Source organism: Panicum virgatum, chromosome 6N (genome assembly GCF_016808335.1).
Source record: "Panicum virgatum strain AP13 chromosome 6N, P.virgatum_v5, whole genome shotgun sequence".
Classification (NCBI taxonomy): Eukaryota; Viridiplantae; Streptophyta; class Magnoliopsida; order Poales; family Poaceae; genus Panicum; species Panicum virgatum.
The window spans coordinates 8,117,963-8,141,047 of NC_053150.1; the positions used below are offsets into that span (position 1 = coordinate 8,117,963).

At 43.7% G+C, this 23,085-nt stretch overlaps 1 pseudogene; it reads left to right on the forward strand.

Moving 5' to 3' along the window:
* Nucleotides 1-5,471: 5,471 nt before the first annotated feature.
* Nucleotides 5,472-22,767, forward strand: LOC120677875 (annotated as a pseudogene).
* Nucleotides 22,768-23,085: the final 318 nt, after the last annotated feature.

The following is a 23,085-nucleotide window of genomic DNA, read 5'->3' on the forward strand; positions in this document are numbered from 1 at the left end:
TCGAAAGGTTTCATGTTCTGTCCATGCCGCATTTGCAGAAATTAAAAGGAGTTCTCAAGAAGACATACTCTACATGTCCACTTTTTTTAAAAGGGTTTCATGGATAACTATACTCTTTGGACCAAGCACGGTGAACCTGGAGTTCCGATGGAAGACAATAAAGAAAATAATGATGATGATAACATCCCAGACTGGACTCACTTGTATGAAGCGCGTGTCTTTGAAGATGAACCAATGCATGAGGCAGAAGCAAATGTTGCAGAAGAACAACAACCACCTGACGAACTAGGTCAGGTTTTAGTCGATGCATACAGAGACGCTGAAACTTTGAAGGAGTCAAAGAAGTTTGAGAAGATGTTGGATGATCACAAGAAAATATTGCATCCAGATTGCAATCAAGGGTTAAAAAAATTGGGCACCACACTGGAAATGCTGCAGTGGAAGGCAGCTAATGGTGTTTCAAATAAGGGATTCGAGGAGCTACTAAGACTTGTAAGGAAGATGCTTCCAGATTGGAACGAACTGCCCCCAACAACTTACGAAGCAAAAAAAGTTATTTGCCCTCTTGGGTTGGACGTACAGGAGATTCACGCATGTCCTAACAATTGTATCCTCTATTGCAGTGAATACGAGGAACTGGATGCATGTCCTATCAGTGACGCAAAGCGGTATAAGATCAGACAAAATGATCCTGGTGATGTCGACGGTGAGCCCGCAAGAGAAAAAGTACCGGCTAAGGTGATGTGGCATTTTCCGATAATACCACGCTTGAAGCGCTTGTTCAGAAACAAAACAAATGCTAAGTTGATGCGGTGGCACAAAGAAGAGCATAAGCAAGATCAGCTGATGAGACACCCTACAGATGGGTCTCAGTGGAGAAACGTGGATAGAAAATTCGCAGATTTTGATAGGGACCCAAGGAACATAAGGTTTGGTTTAAGTACAGATGGAATGAATCCATTCGGTGAGTGGGGGAGCAGTCACAGTACATGTCCTGTGACCCTTTGTATGTTTAACCTTCCTTCTTGGCTATGCATGAAGAGGACGTATATATTGATGCCGGCGCTTATCCAAGGCCACAAACAACCTGGCAACGATATTGATGTGTACCTAAAACCGTTGGTTGATGAGCTTTTATTGTTGTGGAAGCCAGAAGGTGTACGTGTGTGGGACGAGTACAAACAAGAGAATTTTGACCTCCAAGCATTGCTTTTCATAACCATCAACGATTGGCCTGCACTTAGCAACCTGTCCTGGCAGTCGAACAAGGGATATCAAGCATGCACTAATTGCTTAGATGAAACCGACAGCTTGTACCTGAAAAATTCTCGGAAGGTCATCTATATGGGCCATCGTCAATTTCTGCCCCTCAAACACCCCTTGAGAAGAAAAAGGAAACATTTCAAAGGGGAACTGGAAACTCGTGCTAAGCCTATGTTCTGTGACGAAAAGCGTGTTTACTCGATGATAAAGGATGTTCATGTAGTGTTCGGAAAGGGTTGCGGCAGCCAACCAGTTCCGAATGATGAAAATGGCCATGCACCGATGTGGAAGAAGAAGTCTATATTGTGGGAGCTACCTTATTGGGAAGCCTTGGAGGTCCGCAACACAATTGACGTCGTGCACCTGACAAAGAATCTTTGCGTGAATGTACTAGGTTTCCTTGGTACTTATGGTCAGGGAAAAGATACACTCGAAGCAAGACGCGACCTGAAAGAAATGAAACAACGAGAAGATCTTCAACCTGAGAAGAGAAAGAAGGGACAACACTATTTACATCCTGCTAGCTACACTCTCAGTAAAGAGGAGAAGCAAATCATGTTTGATTGCTTGAACAGTATAAAATTACCGTTCGGGTACTCGTCAAATAAACAAGGAAGATTAAACATGAAGGAAAAAAAGTTCACAAATTTAAAGTCTCATGACTGTCACGTCCCGATGACACAATTGCTTCCAGTTGTGTTGAGGGGTATTCTACCGGAGAATGTTAGATTGGCAATCGTGAAGTTATGTGCTTTCCTCAACGAAATTTCACAGAAGGCAATTGATCCAGAGAAGCTCATACAACTACAGAATGACGTTGTGCGATGCCTTGTCAGCTTTGAGATGGTGTTTCCACCTTCGTTCTTTAATATTATGACACATCTCTTGGTTCATATTGTCAAACAGATAAATATTCTGGGACTTGTATTCCTGCACAACATGTTCCCTTTCGAGAGATACATGTCAGTTCTTAAGAAGTATGTTCGCAATTGTTCTCGACCAGAAGGTTGTATCGCCAAGGGCTATGGAACAGAGGAGGTCATTGAGTTTTGTGTTGACTTTATCGATGATCTTAATCCAATAGGGGTCCCGATGTCACGCCACAAGGGGAGATTGAACGGAAAGGGCATACTAGGGAAGAAATCTAATATGCACATCCCAGATAATGAATTCTGCAAAGCAAACTTCACAGTTCTACAAAATTCGACCCTCGTGTCTCCATATATGGATGAGCACATGAATATCGTAAGGTTTGAAAACCCAGGGAAGCCTGAGGTCTGGATTACTAGGCATCACATTGATAACTTTGCTGTTTGGCTTAGAGCAAAGTTGATGGGTGACGGCATGATTGCAGAGCAACTTCAATGGCTGGCAAGGGGCCCATCAATGAAAATCATGCAGTGCCAAGGGTACAAGATTAATGGGTATACATTTTACACAAGAGCTCAAGACGAAAAGAGCACCAACCAAAATAGCGGTGTGCGTATAGGCGCAATAGGCAATGATGGAAATAAGGATAGCTACTTCGGAGTCATAGAGGAGATATGGGAACTAGAATATGGGCCTTTAATGATTCCTTTGTTTTGGTGCTAATGGGTGAACCGAGCTGGAGTCGGCATAACGATAGACCGGCATGGGATGACAATTGTGGACTTCAAAAAATTTGGATACAAAGACGAACCATTCGTCCTAGCCAAGGATTTCGCACAGGTGTTATACGTGAAGGACATGTCAAGCAAGCCTAGGAAAAATTCAGTCAAGTCCGACGACGAGCCAAAACGCCACATAGTTCTTCCAGGAAAACGAAAAATCATTGGAGTTGAGGATATTTCGGACAAATCAGAAGACTTTGATCAGTTTGATGACCGTCCTCCGTTCTCGGTTGATGTTGACCCCAAGCATCTTGTTAGCCAAAGAGGACGCTCCTTATTTACGTCGCGATCACAACCAAGGGACGTTCGTCAAAAAGAAAATTGTAAATGTTCCATTAAATAATGTTGAGTCATAGTATTGTGTATCCATTATGTTTTATTTTATTGTCATTTAATGAAGTGATTTTTGTAATATTTATTTGTATTTTGTGATCATATAAAATATAGATTAGTATTGTTTACCTATGTATTAATTACTCGTTCAGTGTAATTTTTCTGATTTTTTTTTTAAAAGTAACTTATATTAGCATTTATATGATTTTTTAAAATATGTTACACACCAAAAACAATTAAAATGTAAATAAAACAATTTTCTATAATTTTCCAAGATGCAAAGTACCCAACAAAATTTTCCAAGATGCAAAGTGCCCTACAAAATTTTTGCATGTTCAAAATATTAAATCATTCTATTTTTTAATGCCTTTATCAATTTATTACACAATAGAAATGCATATTTCGTAAATAAAATAATTGGTGCAAATAAATAATTTTGGAGGTTTAGTACCAGTCAAGGCCTTGGCCCGGTACTAACCTGTCTCCACGAAAACTTCCCGCCAATGGAGCACTTTAGTACTGGGCAGGACCTTGGCCCGGTACTAAAGTCACCAATTTAGTACCGGGCCTTGGTTGCGCCCGCTACTAAATGGCCTAGGAGCCAGTTTAGTACCGGGCGGAGCCACGGCCCGGTACTAAACTGCCATCCCTATAAATAGCCTGGGACTTAGATCGATTTCAGTCCCTCTCGATTTCCCTCGCTCTCGTCGACGTCGCCGGCCGCCGCCGACCGTCACCAGCTGTCCCGCGCGACGCCGCCGCCGCCGTCCAAGACCGTCGCCGTCCCGCGACCGATGAAGTGCCGTTGTCCCGCTGGTCCTCGACCGCCGCCGCACCGCGCTGCGTCGTCGAGCTCGGGCGTCGTCGATCCCCATTGCGGCCTGGACGCCGCCGCCGCCTCTCGACGACCTCTGCCTCCTTTGCTTCTGCCCGCCGCGTGCGCAGGACTTCGATGCCAACCCGACGCCGGACCTCGACGCCGACCCGCCGACCGCGCCGCCCCGGCCCCCAGGACGCCGACCACACGCCGCCCGTCGCCGGCGCCCGACCTCGACCGCCTCCGCGCCGCCCTGCTGCCTCCCCGGCCTGAGCTCGACCGCCACTGCCTCCCCGACCCGCCCCGACCCGTGCCGCCCCGCGCCGACCACCGCACAATGCCGCCCGACCCGCCCCGACCCCCCGGCCAGGAGAACACGCGGGCTGACGTAAGCCCTTTGCTGACGTCAGCACTGCTCAGTGCTAACGTCAGCATTTTTTATTATTTTAGAAATAGTTGTAATATATATGAAATAGGTAGAGAATTAGATAGAAAATTGTAGAAAATTATAGGATATTGTAGAAAATTATAGGGAATAGTTAGGAAATTGTAGAAAATAATAGAAAAACTATAGGCAGTTGTAGAAAATATTTTAATATTATAGAAATTTATGCAAAAATTGTATGACTTTCTAGAATATCATAGAAAATATATGAAAAATTGTAAAATCATTTACTTGTTGTTAAAAATTGTTAGAGAATCATGAAAAATCATAGAAATTTGATGGAAAATCGTAGAATCCTGTTTTTATTGTTGAAATTTGTTGGACAATCATGGAAAATCATAGAATCATGTACTTATTGTTGAAAATATGATGTACTTATATATGAGTTTAATAATTTTCATGTTGTTGCATTATGATGTATTTAACTTATATCTGAGTTTACATAATTTTCATATTTTATGTAAATTTTGTTGTTGTTGGATTGTGTGTCACTTCATGATGTATTCATCTTGTAAATTTAAATTCTAAATTTATCTTTTTTGCTTTAATTTTGTGTAATTCCATACAACAACGCCGCATCATTTATAACTCCGCGTATCACACGTAACTCCGCATATTATATATGTTTGCATAGTGATCGAGATGGATCCCTTTCAACGTGAATTCGAAGACGAGTACGTCCTCCATGAAATGATCCAGGCAGGCACCGAGGCCGCAGAGTCTTTCCAAGAGGAACAAAACGAGGATGATGGCAGCCAGTATCTCAATGATACTGGTGATGGCGATGCCGAAACTAGGGAAGAAATGCATGTGGAAGATGACATCCCCGAGGTATATGGAATTCGATCACAGAATATGACATACTTATGTATCACAAGCGTGTAGTTATATATATACATATATATAATTTCAGGCTTCTGGATCGAAGAGCACGAAACGTAAATGAGGCTCGAAGAAAAAGATGGAGGGCCGTACCACGATCACCTCGTTGCACCCGGATGGGGAACCCAAGTCTCCCAAGGGGGTTAAGACGACTGTGGTGAATCAGTGCGGATGTTATGTCAGGGAGAACATCCCCATTAGCTTCAAGCTCTTGAAGAAAACCAAAAGCACAGATAATGATGCTGACATCGTCCCTGAAATAGAGAAGCAAATGCTATGGGCAGATGTCAAACAACACTTCAGTTTCCCAGAGGACAAAGAAGAAATCTGTAAGGATTGGGTCATGAAGAAGATGGCTATTTCTTTCCAGACGTTCATGAAGAACTTGAACAAAGACTATATAAAGAAGGGCCACGTGCCAGACTTCGAGAAGCACTTCAAGAAGCAACGTCCATTTTGGGATGCATTTGTGCAGTACAAACTGTCCGAGACCAGTGAGAAAAGGACAGCACAAGCCAAAGAGAACGCGAGCAAGAAGATACACTTTCATCATCTTGGGCACGGAGGTTATTCGACGGCAATCCCCAAATGGCAGAAAATGGAAGACGACCTCACTGCGAGGGGAATCGTACCGGCGACTTTCGACTGTCCGCAGCGAGCAAAGCATTTCTTCTACGCTCATGGAGGCTCCCTAAACCCGGAAGATGGCTCGCTTATTACTAGCGACGCCATAAGAGAAGCGGCCAACAGGCTAGATGAGGCACTAAAGGCCGTGTCCGAAGGCAGTTTCAAGCCAGACAGAGAGAAAGATGAGCTGACGTACGCTCTCGGGACACCGAAACACACAGGATGTGTGCGAGATATGGGTGTAGTTTATGAGGTCTCGCACACATCCTGTGTGTTCCGGTGTCCAGAGAGCGTACGTCAGCTCATCTTTCTCTCTGTCCGGCTTGAAACTGCCTTCAGACACGGCCTTTAGTGCCTCATCCAGCCTGTTGGCCGCTTCTCTAATGGCGTCGCTAGTAATAAGCGAGCCATCTTCCGGGTTTAGGGAGCCTCCATGAGCGTAGAAGAAATGCTTTGCTCGCTCTGGCCAGTCGAAATTCACCGGTACGATTCCCCTCGCAGTGAGGTCATCTTCCATTTTCCGCCATTTGGGGATCGCCGACGAATAACCTCCTTGCCCAAGATGATGAAAGTGTATCTTCTTGCTCAGATTCTCTTTGGCTTGTGTTGTCCTTTTCTCGTTGGTCTCGGACAGTTTGTACTGCACAAATGCATCCCAAAATGGACATTGCTTCTTGAAGTGCTTCTCGAAGTCTGGCACGCGGCCCTTCTTTATGTAGTCTTTGTTCAAGTTCTTCTTGAATGCCTGGAAAGAAATAGCCATCTTCTTCATGACCCAATCCTTAAAGATTTCTTCTTTGTCCTCTGGGAAACTGAAGTGTTGTTCAACATCATTTCATAGCATTTGCTTCTCTATTTCAGGGACGATGTCAGCATCATTATCTGTGCTTTTGGTTTTCTTCCAGAGCTTGAAGCTAATGGGGATGTTCTCCCTGACATAACATTCGCTCTGATTCACCACAGTTGTCTTAACCCCCTTGGGAGACTTGGGTTCCCCATCAGGGTGCAACGAGGTGATCGTCGTACAGCCCTCCATCTTTTTCTTCAAGCCTCGTTTACGTTTCGAACTCTTCGATCCGGAAGCCTGAAATTATATATATGTATATATATAACTACACGTTTGTGATACATAAGTATGTCATATTCTGTGATCGAATTCCATATACCTCGGGGATGTCATCTTCCACATGCATTTCTTCCCCAGTTTTGGCATCGCCATCACCAGTATCATTGAGATACTGGCTACCATCATCCTCGTTTTGTTCATCTTGGAAAGACCCTGCGGCCTTGGTGTCTCCCTGGATCATTTCATGGAGCGCGTACTCGTCGTCTTCGAAATCACATTGAAAGGGATCCATCTCGATCCCTATGCAAACATATAATAATACACAGAGTTTAGGGTGACACGTATGGAATTATGTGTCGTGATAATATGAATACAGCAGATAATATGAAATTTTCACGAATATAAGAGAAATTTATAACATGAATACATCAGAAATACATCAGGTATACATCATATTGCAATAATATAAAAAATATTAAACTCATATATATAATACATGATTATACAATTTTCCAACAATTTTCAACAATAAATTACGTGTCGTGATAATATGAATACAGCAGATAATATGAAATTTTCACAAATATAAGAGAAATTTATAACATGAATACATCAGAAATACATCAGGTATACATCATATTGCAATAATATAAAAAATATTAAACTCATATATATAATACATGATTATACAATTTTCCAATAATTTTCAACAATAAATTATGTGTCGTGATAATATGAATATAGCAGATAATATGAAATTTTCACGAATATAAGAGAAATTTATAACATGAATACATCAGAAATACATCAGGTATACATCATATTGCAACAACATAAAAAATATTAAACTCATATATATAATACATGATTATACAATTTTCCAACAATTTTCAACAATAAGGAAATGATTCTACAATTCTCTAACAAGTTTCGACAATAAAGAAATGATTCTACGATTCTCCAGCAATTTTCTACAATTTTCCATGATCCTCCAACAAATTTCTAAATTATTTATGATTTTTCTACCTATTTCTATAGTGTTCTACCTATTTTTATAATTTCCTAACTATTTTCTCCTTTTATTTCCTATGTTTTTTTTACTTTTCCAACATAATTAAAAAATCCTAACTATTTTCTATAATTCCCAAACTAATTTCTATATTTGCTAACAATTTTCTATATTTCCTAACTATTTTCTACAATTCTTACAATAGTCCAAATAATTAAAAAAAACTGATGTCAGCAAGTAGTAGTGCTGACGTCAGCAAGGGCTTACGTTGCCCTGCGTCGAACCGGGGCGGCGGGGCGTGGCCGGCCGGCGAGTAGGGCGGCTACCGCGCGGAAGGGGCGCCGGTGGTGCGGGACCAGCGGTCCGGGGGTGGAGGGCGGTGCGTTGGCGGTCCAGGGGCAGCGCGCTGTCCGGGGCGGCGCGCGGTCGGGGCGGCGGCCGTCGAGGGCGGCCGGTGGGCGGCGCGGGGCGGCGCGCGGTCGGGGCGGCAGCCGTCGAGGGCGATCGACCGAAGCGGGTCCCGCGGTGCGTGTCGGCGTCGAAGGGGGCGCCCGGGGCGGTGGGGCGGCGACGAGGACGCAGCGGTAGAGGAAGCAAGAAGCGGCGGCGGTCGAGGGCGCGCGCGGCCGGGCGGCGTCGAGGCAGGTACCGGCGAGGGCGACGCGCGCCGTGGGTCGGCGTGCAGGGGCGCGCTCGGTGTGGAGGTCCGGCGGCGGAGGTCGTCGGGAGGACCTCCTGCAGCAGCGGCGGTCGCGGGACGGCGGCGGCGACGACGACGTGAGCAAGGGAGTGAGATCGAGAGGGCGAATGGGGAAATCGATTTAAGTGCTGGGTTATATAGGTGCGGTAGATTAGTACCGGGCCGTGGTTGCGCCTGGTACTAAATTGCCTCCTGGGGGCATTTAGTACTGGGCGCAGCCACGGCCCGGTACTAATCTGATCACTTTAGTACCGGGCCAAGGCTCTGCCCGGTATTAAACTGTCTCCAGCGGCGGGAAAATTTCGTGGAGGCAGTTTAGTACCGGGCAAAGCCTTGGCCTGGTACTGAAACAAAATTTTTTATATTTTGCTGCCATTGTTTTTGGTAATGGATTATGCATTTCTAATGGGTAAAAAATTGATAATTTAATTTAAAATAGAACGATATAATATTTTGAACATGCAAAATTATTGTATAATACTTTTCATTAACAAAAATATGTAGAATATGTTTATGCGTATAAAAATTTGTGTCATTTTCCTTTTATATGTTTCTGGTGTGTAACATATATTTAAAAAATTCATGAAAATGCTAATATATGTTATTTAGATCAAGAAAAATGGTAACATCCCTTTGGTATTATATATTACTTATGGTAACATTCTTTGGCTACTAATTGATATTACTTGTGCTAATATATTATTTATGATCACAAAAAATTCATGAAAATGCTAATATATATTACAAAAATTACTTAACGAAATTAACAATAAAGTAAAACATAATGGATACACAATACTATAACTCAACATTATTTAATGGAACATTTGCAATTTTCTTTTTGACGAACGTCCCTTGGTCATGATCGCGGCGTAAATAAGGAGCGTCCTCTTTAGCTAACAAGATGCTTGGGTCAACATCAACCGAGAACGGAGGACGGTCATCAAATTGTTCAAAGTCTTCTGACTTGTCCGAAATATCCTCAACTCCAATGATTTTTCATTTTCCTGGAAGAACTATGTGGCGTTTTGGCTCGTCGTCGGACTTGACTGAATTTTTCCTAGGCTTGCTTGACATGTCCTTCACGTATAACACCTGTGCGAAATCCTTGGCTAGGACGAATGGTTCATCTTTATATCCAAATTTTTTGAAGTCCACAATTGTCATCCCATGCCGGTCTATCGTTATGCCGACTCCAGCTCGGTTCACCCATTAGCACCAAAACAAAGGAATCATTAAAGGCCCATATTCTAGTTCCCATATCTCCTCTATGACTCCGAAGTAGCTATCCTTATTTCCATCATTGCCTATTGCGCCTATACGCACACCGCTATTTTGGTTGGTGCTCTTTTCGTCTTGAGCTCTTGTGTAAAATGTATACCCATTAATCTTGTACCCTTGGCACTGCATGATTTTCATTGATGGGCCCCTTGCCAGCCATTGAAGTTGCTCTGCAATCATGCCGTCACCCATCAACTTTGCTCTAAGCCAAACAGCAAAGTTATCAATGTGATGCCTAGTAATCCAGACCTCAGGCTTCCCTGGGTTTTCAAACCTTACGATATTCATGTGCTCATCCATATATGGAGACACGAGGGTCGAATTTTGTAGAACTGTGAAGTTTGCTTTGCAGAATTCATTATCTGGGATGCGCATATTAGATTTCTTCCCTAGTATGCCCTTTCCGTTCAATCTCCCCTCGTGGCGTGACATCGGGACCCCTATTGGATTAAGATCATCGATAAAGTCAACACAAAACTCAATGACCTCCTTTGTTCCATAGCCCTTGGCGATACAACCTTCTGGTCGAGAACAATTGCGAACATACTTCTTAAGAACTGACATGTATCTCTCGAAAGGGAACATGTTGTGCAGGAATACATGTCCCAGAATATTTATCTCTTTGACAATATAAACAAAGAGATGTGTCATAATATTAAAGAACGAAGGTGGAAACACCATCTCAAAGCTGACAAGGCATTGCACAACATCATTCTGTAGTCGTATGAGCTTCTCCGGATCGATTGCCTTCTGTGAAATTTCGTTGAGGAAAGCACATAACTTCACGATTGCCAATCTAACATTATACGGTAGAATACCCCTCAACACAACTGGAAGCAATTGTGTCATCAGGACGTGTCAGTCATGAGACTTTAAATTTGTGAACTTTTTTTCCTTCATGTTTAATCTTCCTTGTATATTTGACGAGCACCCGGACGGTACCTTTATACTGTTCAAGCAATCAAACATGCTTTGCTTCTCCTCTTTACTGAGAGTGTAGCTAGCAAGACGTAAATAGTGTTGTCCCATCTCTCTCTTCTCAGGTTGAAGATCTTCTCGTTGTTTCATTTCTTTCTGGTCGCGTCTTGCTTCGAGTGTATCTTTTCCCTGGCCATAAGTACCAAGGAAACATAGTACATTCACGCAAAGATTCTTTGTCAGGTGCATGACGTCAATTGCGTTGCGGACCTCCAAGGCTTCCCAATAAGGTAGCTCCCATAATATAGACTTCTTCTTCCACATCGGTGCATGGCCATTTTCATCATTCGGAACTGGTTGGCTGCCGCGACCCTTTCTGAACACTACATGAACATCCTTTATCATCGAGAAAACATGCTTTCCGTCACAGAACATAGGCTTAGCACGAGTTTCCGGTTCCCCTTTGAAATGTTTCCTTTTTCTTCTCAAGGGGTGTTTGAGGGGCAGAAATCGACGATGGTCCATATAGACGACCTTCCGAGAATTTTTCAGGTACAAGCTGTCGGTTTCATCTAAGTAATGAGTGCAGGCCTGATATCCCTTGTTCGACTGCCCGGACAGGTTGCTAAGTGCAGGCCAATCGTTGATGGTTATGAAATGCAATACTCGGAGGTCGAAATTCTCTTGTTTGTACTTGTCCCACACACGTACACCTTCTGGATTCCACAACAATAAAAGCTCATCAACCAACGATCTTAGGTATACATCAATATCGTTGCCAGGTTGTTTGTGGCCTTGGATAAGCGCCGGCACCAATATATACTTCCTCTTCATGCATAGCCAAGAATGAAGGTTAAACATACAAAGGGTCACAGGCATGTCCTGTGACTGCTCCCCCACTCACCGAATGTATTCATTCCATTTGTACTTAAACCAAATCTTATGTTCCTTGGGTCCCTATCAAAATCTGGGAATTGTCTATCCACGTTTCTCCACTGAGACCCATCTATTCAGCTGATCTTGCTTACGCTCTTCTTTGTGCCACCGCATCAACTTAGCATTTGTTTTGTTTCTGAATAAGCGCTTCAAGCTTGGTCTTATCGGAAAATACCACATCACCTTAGTCGGTACTTTTTTCCTTGCGGGCTCACCATCGACATCACCAGGATCATTTTGCCTGATCTTATACCACTTTGCGTCAAAGACAGGACATGCATCCAGATCCTCGTATTCACCGCGATAGAGGATACAATCGTTAGGACATGCATGAATCTTCTGTATGTCCAACCCAAGAGGGCAAACAACCTTTTTTGCTTCGTAAGTTGTTGGGGGCAGTTCGTTCCTCTCTGGAAGCATCTTCCTTACAAGTCTTAGTAGCTCCTCAAATCCCTTATCTGAAACACCATTAGCTGTCTTCCACTGCAGCATTTCCAGTGTGGTGCCCAAGTTTTTTAACCATTGATTGCAATCTGGATATAATATTTTCTTGTGATCCTCCAACATCTTCTTCAACTTCCTTGACTCCTTCAAAGTTTCAGCGTCTCTGTGTGCATCGACTAAAACCTGACCTAGTTCGTCAGGTGGTTGTTGTTCTTCTGTAGCATTTGCTTCTGCCTCATGCATTGGTTTAGCTTCAAAGACACCCGTTTCATACAAGTGAGCCTAGTCTGGGATGTTATCATCATCATTATTTTCTTCATTATCCTCCATCGGAACTCCAGGTTCACCATGCTTGGTCCAAAGAGTATAGTTATCCATGAAACCCTTTTCGAAAAGGTGAACATATAGAGTATGTCTTCTTGAGATCTCCTTTTGATTTCGGCAAATGCGGCATGGACAGAACATGAAACCTTTCGACGACTTGTGGGCCTCAGCAGCATCGAGAAAAGTTTTAAGACCGTTAATCCAATCCATTGTGCAATGATGGCCGTACATCCATTGTCGATCCATCTACAAATAATATATTCTCGTTGGATAAGCAATTTCATTCAGTGGAAAAGAACTTCACAATTTCATTGCCGATTCGCGACATCCATATAGCGCATCGTGTATCTCCGAAAGGTAGTGTCATCACTGTTGGATGCAGATTAACAACGTATACTTGTTCGAAATAAAGATTTTTTTAGCTTCTAGATGGTTTCAATGTGAGCCTGAATAAATACATCACTAGAGTGTCAAAATAATCAATTCATAATAAAAAAATCTATTATAATTCTTTCATCAATTCATTATAAAAAATTAACTATCCACATTATGGTCATATCTACTACAATCACATGCTTTGTCTACACTCATTCTAAAAATTTATATTGTCCACATGCTCATCTGAATTTAAAAATAAAAAATGTGCTACGGTCATTTCTAATATATAGAAAATGATTGAAAAATATGTCTATAAATTTTCCATATTCAACCTAGCCAATAAATCTACTCCCACATTCAAGTCATCGGTTCTATATATCTCAAATCATTGCATAAATCAAAAAAATAATGCTCATCCTCACTATTTCCAAAAGTCACAAATTTCTCTAACTATAGAGCATAAAACGAAGAATAAAGACTATCAATGAAGAAGAGGATGAAGTTGCAAACCTTTGGCGCACTTGGATGACTAGAACACTCTCTAAAACTAGAACAAATGGCAGCAACTCTCTAAGGGGAAGAACAACCCCGAGCTCGAGCTTCTGTGGTGAAATGGCACTGGCTCGGGCTCGGGGAGAAAGAAGGCGACAATTTATAGTGGGCGCATTAGTATCGGCTGGTGGCTCGAGCCGGTACTAACGCGCCACATTTAGTACCGGCTGGAGCCACCAGCCGGTACTAAGTTTCCTGGCGGCCATTTAGTACCGGCTGGTGGCTCCAGCCGGTACTAAATTGTCACTAGCCGTTGCAGGCGGAGGTCAGAGCCTGTCGGTGGAGCACTTTAGTGCCGGCTGGAGCCACCAGCCGGTACTAATAGGCTCCCAGGGCCACTGTTTCTTTGGCCCGGTACTAAATTTGCACGTTAGTATCGGCCAAAGTTGTGACCGGTACTAACGGCCGCGGACGAATGTGCGTTTTTCCAATAGTGAGAATTTCACCCGCGGGTTTAGCGCGGCTAAAAGTTTTTACCTGCGGGTACCCAACGGGTACTCGAAATACAAAAAATAATCTAGTGAACTCATATCATTCACATGACTTTAACATGACAAAAAATAATCTAGTGAACTCATATCATTCTCATTTTCTTGTGATTGTATGAACTAAATAAACGGATAGTAAGATTGTGCAATAGATGTAAAAATGACTTTGACATTTTGTTTATTATTGGTAGTGAACGCATGTACTTACATTCAACTACAAAATATATGCTGAAAATAAGAAAAAATAGTGCAAGATGATCCGTTTAGTTCTCTATTGTTTACTAATGCTTTGTGTTCGCATATATGGAATGATAAATCCAAAATATGCTTGTTAATACGCCCAAATGATATGTTATTTATGTTATTATTAAAACACCCGATGGGTACCCGAAACCTGACCCGGGTACGGGTATAAAATTTTACCCGCTAGACTTCGCGGGTACGAGTATATCTTATAGTTTCGGGTATTGTCGCGGGCGGGTATTTGCTCTACCCGCATCTTACCCGATCCATTGTCATCCCTACTGCCCGGCCCGGCATGGCTCGGGCCCATCTCTCAGCCGAACTCGATTGGTCCGATTACTTATCCGTGTCGGGCTGGCCCGGCCCACATGCCGGGGTCTCAGCCCAGGCACGGCCCGTAGGCCTGTTATCCGTGCCTGGCCCGCCCGATATCCTATACGGGCTCTGCGGGCCGGGTCCGTCCGTGAGCCCATGTAGCCATTAACCTCTTCTTTAATGCAAAATTATCTCAAAATTTCAAATTTGACAAAAAAAAATTTATCAAAATCTTAACACATTCTCAAATTTAAACACTTTTATTCGCACATACTCAACAAGTCATCCTAGGAATTCTAAGACAAATTAATAAGAATATAAAATGACCATGTTTGCCTCTATATATTATCCATATTTGGCACTAATTGATTCTTGTATGCACATGCACTTTCTAAATATGGTAGGGTGACTTGTTTTTTGGGATAAATTTTGAATCCCAGAATGACTAGTATTTTGGGACGGAGGGAGTACACATTCAAATATACATATACATGAAATTAATCAAGCTTATGGGCCTTAGCGTGCCTCTTATGCTCGGGCCGGCCCACATGCTTGGTTGGGCCGAGGCTTACTCGGGCTGGGCCGAGCCAGCCCACATGCCGAGGCTTCAGCCCAGGCACGACACGACGATCGTGTTGGGCCGGCTCGGGCCCTATTAACTTGATGTCGGGCTGAGCCTGTGCTGGACCAAAAAATCGGGCCTTCGGCCGACCCACGGGCCTCGGGCCGGATGGTCTAACTATAATTGGACGAGGCAATAGAAAATTGTAGTACAGCAGCCGGCCATAAGCCCATGATGTAAAATTAAATGTGTGCAGGGCATCTCTTGGTAAGCCCTCCATGCTTGCCTCGGCATTCGCGACGGCCGCGCCCCAATTAATCTCGGGGCGTCCTTGCCCCTCGTTTGAACTGATTAAGAAGTGATTGATTGGAATCATGGCAGGATAAGCACAGATCGAAGCCATCTCACCAAGCGTGCGCACGTGAGCAGCAGCAGCTAGCTTAAGCTTAGGCCTCCTCCAAAAACTGGAGATGTCGCCAGCTAAATTAAATTTTTAATTGATAAACGTTGCAAAACTGGCCTCGCTAGCGAGAAACCCGCCGCTAGTGCATGGGGTGCTTTCCCAAATGCTGAGTGTGGCAGCGTGTATACCATGAAGCGCAGCAAGTTATTTTCCTTCTTTTACTCGTTTCCAGATCATCTCTCCTGACGTCGCCAGCACCGTTGGACAAGGCCTTAGCAGCCACCAGGAATGGCAACGCCGCAGGCCCGCAGCGCCCGCACGCCGTGGTGGTGCCATACCCTGGCCCCGGCAACATCAACCCGGCGCTGCAGCTGGCCCAGCTGCTGGGCCGCCACGGCGTCTTCATCACCTTCGTCGTCACCGAGCACAACCTCCGCCGCGCGGAGGCGGCCGCCGAGGGCGCCGCGCGCCGGCGCGAGGGGTTCCGCCGTTCCGGGTCGAGACAATCCCGGACGGGCTGGTGGACGCCGACCGGGACGAGCAGGACTACGACCTCGGCCTGTGCAAGGCCACCACCCACCGGTGCGCGGCGCCGCTGAGGGAGCTCGTCGCGCGGCTCCGCGGCGGCGTGCCCGGCGTGCCGCCCGTGACGTGCGTGCTGCCGACGTCGCTCATGAGCTTCGCGCTGGAGGTGGCGCGGGAGCTCGGCGTCCCCAGCATGGTGCTCTGGGGCAGCAGCGCGGCGGCGCTCATGGGCCACATGAAGCTCCGGGAGCTCAAGGAGGGAGGCTACCTGCCACTCAAAGGTACTCCACACTCACTTGGATTTTGTCAATTTCAATTGAATTACAAATAATGTTTCCGCAATTCCACTCTATCCGAAGTCCAAACACCTGCTAGGTTAAATTAAAATGAAAAAAAGAGAAATAAAAGGGTACGGTATGGGAAAACTTTCTCCTGGATCATTGTGAATTTAATTTACATTTTTAAATTGAGCTCTCAAACTGTTATTGAATCAATGTCATAAATAAAAATGATTTCCTGGCCTAAATCTATGACTCAGTCTTCTGTTCATTCTTACATTCAAATTCAAATAGCAAAACAAAATTCATGTCTAGACGCTTTTGCAAATGATCGATATGTTAGATTGGGACCCGTGATCTAGGACTGGTTGAATCAAAAGCTTACTGATATATACCTTACTCACAGCAAAAAAAAAAAAACTATCCGTTTTCTTGGATCAAGTTTTAATATCTTATTGGCCAGTTGCGTATACTTCAATTTTCTGAGAGCAACTTGCTTTGCCGCATAAAGTAAAGGTCTTTTGTTGTGTATGCAGATGCTAGCTTTTATTGTTTTCAAATTCTACTTATGCTCCGAGCTTGACCGTTACTCCTTTCTTTCCAAATTATTAGTCATTTTAATTTTTCAAGATTTGTAGATTTTCCTACACATCTATATATGTATTATATCTAGGTGCATAGTAAAGTGTACAAATTTAAAAAAGCTAAAACGAGTAATAATTTATGGCGGACGGCCGGACGAAGTCTTGCAAAGACCATAGGTTTATGAATTTTTGCATTTTTACACATGCATAGTGCCAAAATTAGTCCATCCATATATGGGTGAGTTTTAAAAAAATAGTAGCTAGCTCTTTCAAATGAAGATGATCTTGATATGGAAAAGTTACGGAAAATTATATCTCTTAACAGATTTACTCCTCCTCAATCAGTTGAAATTTTGTTTATCTGTCAATCGACGCGGTGGCTCGTTGGATCAGCACTGAAAGGAGGAGATTGACTTGTGTGTTAACCATCTAATTGGGTCTGCGTCCATGAGTTTTGGCCCTGTTTACTTGTTACCGGGTCTCGGCACGCGCTCCCGTCTGTTCCCCATCTTCACGTGAACAAAAGAGATTTGGGAGAGAGGAGCTAGAGCTGCTGCGGCGGGTATGCGCCATCAACAACGTGGGGGCCAGCTAGGGTCGATGGGAGTATGCTGTGGCAAGAGTGTCGGCGTCGAGATCCGCGGCGGCCCTAGCAAGTAGGACCTTGGCACGCCGCTCCCCGGCGGCGACGTAGATCCCCGGCGGGCAAGCGTTGTTTCCTGGCTGATGCAGCAGTCAGGCTCGCTGCAGGTGAGTGCGATTTCCTGTCAGAGTTGTGCCATGTTTCCCGGCAGGGGGATCACCTCCTTATGATAGGCTAGTGCTAAATTTTTGGGTTCTCTGATTTGTTTGTTTTTAAGGTGTCAATGACTATATTGTCTTTGCATGGCGATTAGGTTGCTTTATTGTCTAGTGATGGTTCGATTAGTGCTTCGGTAGGGGTCGATATGTGCATTTCTCACTGGTTTGTGCCCCGGGCTGTGGTTTTGCTGATTTTGTGGTCAGAACATGTGGTCTTCTTGTGTTCAATTGTTGGTCTACTAGTTCCATTGTCGACTGCTCAATAGACTCTACTATTAGTTATTCTTTTAATATACTGCCTTGTTTTGTTATAGGTAATATTTGTGGTTTTACAATATATTCTACAAATAAGCATTGGTCATGTTAGCATCTAACAACTTTTGTGATGAACTATCTATCAAGTTAAAACTGCTGTTAGTTTGCTGTCTTACTAATGATATGTGGTGGCAATTTCGTTATTGTAACAGTATATTGTAGCTGTTATTTGTTCTGTGTTTACAATGTCAATTTTTCTTCGGTCTGAAATAGATGGCATATTAGCTAGTTACTTTGGTTTTTCAAAAGCCTTTTATTTTGGTCCTTTTCCGATGGCACCATTAAAAGGACCAAACTGATGTGGTCATGTGCCTTTGCGATTGTGGGATTTAACTTAATATAGATTTAAAGTCTAAAAATTTTTCTTAGATCAGCTATGTTACAGTTAGGATCAGGGGAGCCTTGTGCTGTGCATTTGTAGAAGCAAAATTTATAGGCAACAAATCCCCTTTTATTCCAAGCTATCAATGATGGGTTAGCGTCATACTTGTTTATAGATGACTAATGCTATGATTTTCTTAGTACGGTGTGATTTAACGTTGAACTGTTTGTAGGATTAGGGAACTGTTAATATCATTCCTTTTTGTTCCAAACTAGTATTTTTAGTACGATTAGGGAAATGTTTTCTTGCTGTTGTGCAATGCCTTTGAACTTTTGTTTTAGGTAGCTAGGTTGGGTAGTGTATGTGTCCAACTAACACTGCTTCCACGGGCCACCCGACCCGATAAACCCGACCGAAAAAAACCCGACGCGACCAACTGACGGGTCGGGTACGGGCCGAAATATTTGACTCGAAACTCAGAAAAAACCGATCCAACCCGAAAATTACACACAAAATTGCGGGCCAACCCGACCCAACCCGAACCCGACCCGACCCGACCATGTCATGGGCCGGGCATGGGCCAACATTTTTTGACCCGAGACCCGAAGTGACCCGACCCGACCCGACATATGGTCAGGTATATGTCCAAGGCTCACCTTGCATTTCAGCAGCATCCTACTGCATGGGACTAGTCAGGACTTGTCATGTTCCTGCAGCATATCCAATTGCAACGCTTGCAATGCATGGCTCGTGCTAGATCAGAAGCCATTAATTGATGTGCACATATAGAGGGCACACACAAATAGATGTGCATCGTGGATTTTATTTAGTTGTTATAAATATTGGCTAGCAAAAAACTTTACTTGCAACTTTGTTGTCAGCCTAAAAAATTTACATGTAACTATTTTTATTTATTATGTGTTTGAACTTTTTGTTTGCCTTCTAGATGGCTAAAAAGACATAAAATAGCCCACAAGGCTGTAATTTTTTCATTTATTGTTTTTGTGGATTTTTTTACTACAAATTTTACCTCTAATTTCCTTTTATTTTTTGTTTTTTGGATTTTTTTACTACAAATTTACCTGTAACTTTCTTTTATTTTTTGTTTCTGTGGATTTTTTACTACAAATTTTACATGTAACTTTTTTGTTTAGGCATTTTGATATTATTCAGATAAATGAAAAAACATCTCATTTCATTATTATTTTTTAGTTTTGTAATGTGTGATTGAAACAAGTATTCGTGTTATTTGGTTTCAATTAATCAGTATACCAGATACTACAGTTTTAACATTCTTTAGTGTAAATTTTTCTTGATTAAACAAAATCTAAATCTTTTAATTATGATTATGTGGAATGTTCATATCATTGTTATATTTGGTATTTTCATTAACTGTATCTTAAAGTGATTAACAAAATATGTGGCATTTTACATGTGTTTGTGTATGTGCACAGGGAGTTCAAGGTGCAGTCCCAGAGACAACTACATAGCCGGCTGCTCCACTTTGTTTCATAGCGTAAACGGGCCTGCAGATGCAGGGTGCAGCTTCCATGCGCCCTTGATTGACCTTCCTTTTTTACACCAGCAAGTGAAATAAACTTTGACTGCTAATTTTTGCACATGGTTCATCCAGTAAGTCTTCCTTTTTCCTATTCGATTGAACCACAGATTCATCTGTATCCACAGGTAGTCCTAGCTATGAGAATTAATTGCCTTGGATGCAACAAAGAAAATTTATTAGCCTGCTTATTCAAATCTTACAACTTGTGTATATTTAGCAATTCTAGTGTACGAATACGATCAAATTATTGGGATTCTGTTCTACTAGCCCTTATAACTTGCTGTTTAGTTTACTTATATGTATGAAAACCATTTAGTAAAAGTCTTCCTATGCAAAGGTCAATTTATCATTCGTGCCAATTATTCTTGAGATACCTAGCTAGTTACATACATAGCGCATAAATAGTAGTCCTAAAATAATTTGTCTTGTGTTAAGTATGTTTGCTTGAAATCCGAGACTATTTAAGTAACTGTATTAAGTTACGAGCTTAATTACTTCATAAACAACTATTTTAGTATGTTAGAAGTTGTATAATTTTTGGAACAAGACTAGTGTAATTTTTATTCAATTAGACATTCATGTGCCATCTTTTATGGATTTTGGTGTGCTCGGATGTGTGATAGTAGGTAACACTCTTTTGGTATGTGTAGAATAGTCATATGTATTCATATAGCCCTATGTGGTTTTGCATGGTTTCAAATGGCAAATGATGCTTAATTGTTTTAATTTGATTTCCATGTGTTGAACAATTTACTAACACTATTTTTGCCAATTGTTTTCTTCACGAAGAATTGGCTTGTTTATTTTATTTCTTGCTCCCTTTTCAGGTTGGTCAAATGAAAAACTCATGATTCAACTCCAAAGAATTACTCTCTTTATATCTCGGTTATGATAATAATTGTAGCAAATTTGTAACTTTTTTCCTGAAATATCTCATGTAAGGTTCCAATTGTTAGGCAGCAGTTCACGTCGTGTGAGGGCACCTCGTTAGCTATGGAATGGTGAAGAACAATATATACAGAGCTATTGAATGGTGAATTTTTTTTGCTACCTGGTACAGTTTGTTGTATGTAGAATAGACATGGAATGTGAAAAACTGATGTCTGGTAGTTGTTATGTATACTGTATACAGTGTTTGTATTTTATTTGGCAAAACAAAGTTACAAACAAAATATTACTGGGTTCCATGCCTCAATGTCATGTGCCGGGCTGGTAACAACAGCCTCTTAACAGGCCTCCAACAGAACAGCAAGACCCCAAGTGGTAATGACTAACGGCTTCTTAACAGTGCTCAACAGTGTAAAGTGGGCCTGGAAAATAAAAATGACATAGCAGCATGGGAAGCCGTGGTTACCACCGGTGATTGACAGATAAACAATTTGTCAATTGATTGACGAGGAGACACACTCATCTCTTAATGCAAACTATGACTTTATGGATGATAGTTCCCAGAGCATGTTTTCAGATTTGAACTACTTTTTCGTCACCAAAATACCTTTCAATTTGGAAGTTATTATAAACTAGTACAACTACAAGGTAGTAGGTCGCATCAAGAGCCAGCAAACGTGATCATTCTATTCAAACTAAGACGTAGTAATTATCAGGCTGCCTTACCAAACAACGTCTATGTGTTCACCGAATAACTAGTCTTTCTCTCATCTTGCAGATGAGAGCTGCCTGACGAACGGTTACCTGGAGAAGACGATCAGCGACTGGATCCCGGCATGCCGCCGATCAGCCTCGGCGACGTCTCGACCTTCGTCCGCACCACCGAGACCCCGACGACTTCGGCCTGTGGTTCAACATCACCGAGGACAACAAGGCCGGCGCCCTCGTCATCAACACCTTCGACGCCCTCGAGGCCGACGTCCTCACCGCCCTCCGCGCCGAGTACCCGCGCATCTACACCGTCGGGCCGCTGGGCACCATGCTCCGCCGGGGCCACCACGGCGACGCCGCCGGCGGCGGCGACTTGATCGACCTGAGCCTGTGGAAGCAGGACACCGAGTGCCTGGCCTGGCTGGACGCGCAGGAGCCGGGCTCCGTCGTGTACGCCAACTTCGGCAGCCTCACGGTGCTCACGGCCGCCCAGCTCGCGGAGTTCGCGTGGGGGCTCGCGGCGACGGGCCGCCCGTTCCTGTGGGTCGTCAGGGAGGACCTCGTCCCCGGCGGCGGCGGGCCGGCCGCGCTGCCGCCGGCGTTCCTCGCGGAGACGGCGGCGCGGCGCCGCGTGGCCGCGTGATGCCCGCAGGAGCGGGTGCTGCCGTGCTGCGGCACCGCGCCGTGGGGTGCTTCCTGACGCACAGCGGGTGGAACTCCACGTGCGAGGGGCTCGCCGCCGGCGTGCCGACGGTGTGCTGGCCGGTGTTCGCGGACCAGCTCACCATCTGCAAGTACGCGTGCGAGGTGTGGGGCGTCAGGCGCCGGCGGGACGCCGAGGTCAGGAGGGAGCGGGTCGCCGAGCTCGTGAACGGCGCGATGGGGAGCGAGGAGGTCCGGAGGAGCGCGGCGAGGTGGAAGGCCGAGGCGGGGGCCGCCGCCGGCCGTGGCGGGTCGTCGCACGAGAACCTGCTGAGCCTGGTGAAAGCGCTCGGAGTCAGCTCGCTGGACTCCGAGACATGAGGGGATCATGGATCAGTTCGATCGCTCTCTGTGTTTGCCATTATGTGCCGGCCGCCATTGTTAATGCTAGCTAATAGGGGCATGCACTCCTCCTTTTTAATATAATAATCTTAATTTCTTCGATCTTGTGTGCTCCTTTGCTATATACTGGATATTTTATATAATTTTGATTGGATTATTATACGGCGAGCATCCTTCGGACCTACGGTAAAATACCCATTAACAACAAAATATATAGGGGCACCAATATTTTAAATAGTGGGAAATAGCAGTACTATAAGTTATAACTACGCTATAGAAATTTTGCAGAGCTACAGCTACAACCACTACATTAAAAAATCGCATGCTATAGCCGGCAATAAGAGGATATAGTAGCGCTAATAATGGTTTGAGGACCATGCCCCAAACTCCAATAGCCCGCTATTTAAAATATTAATTG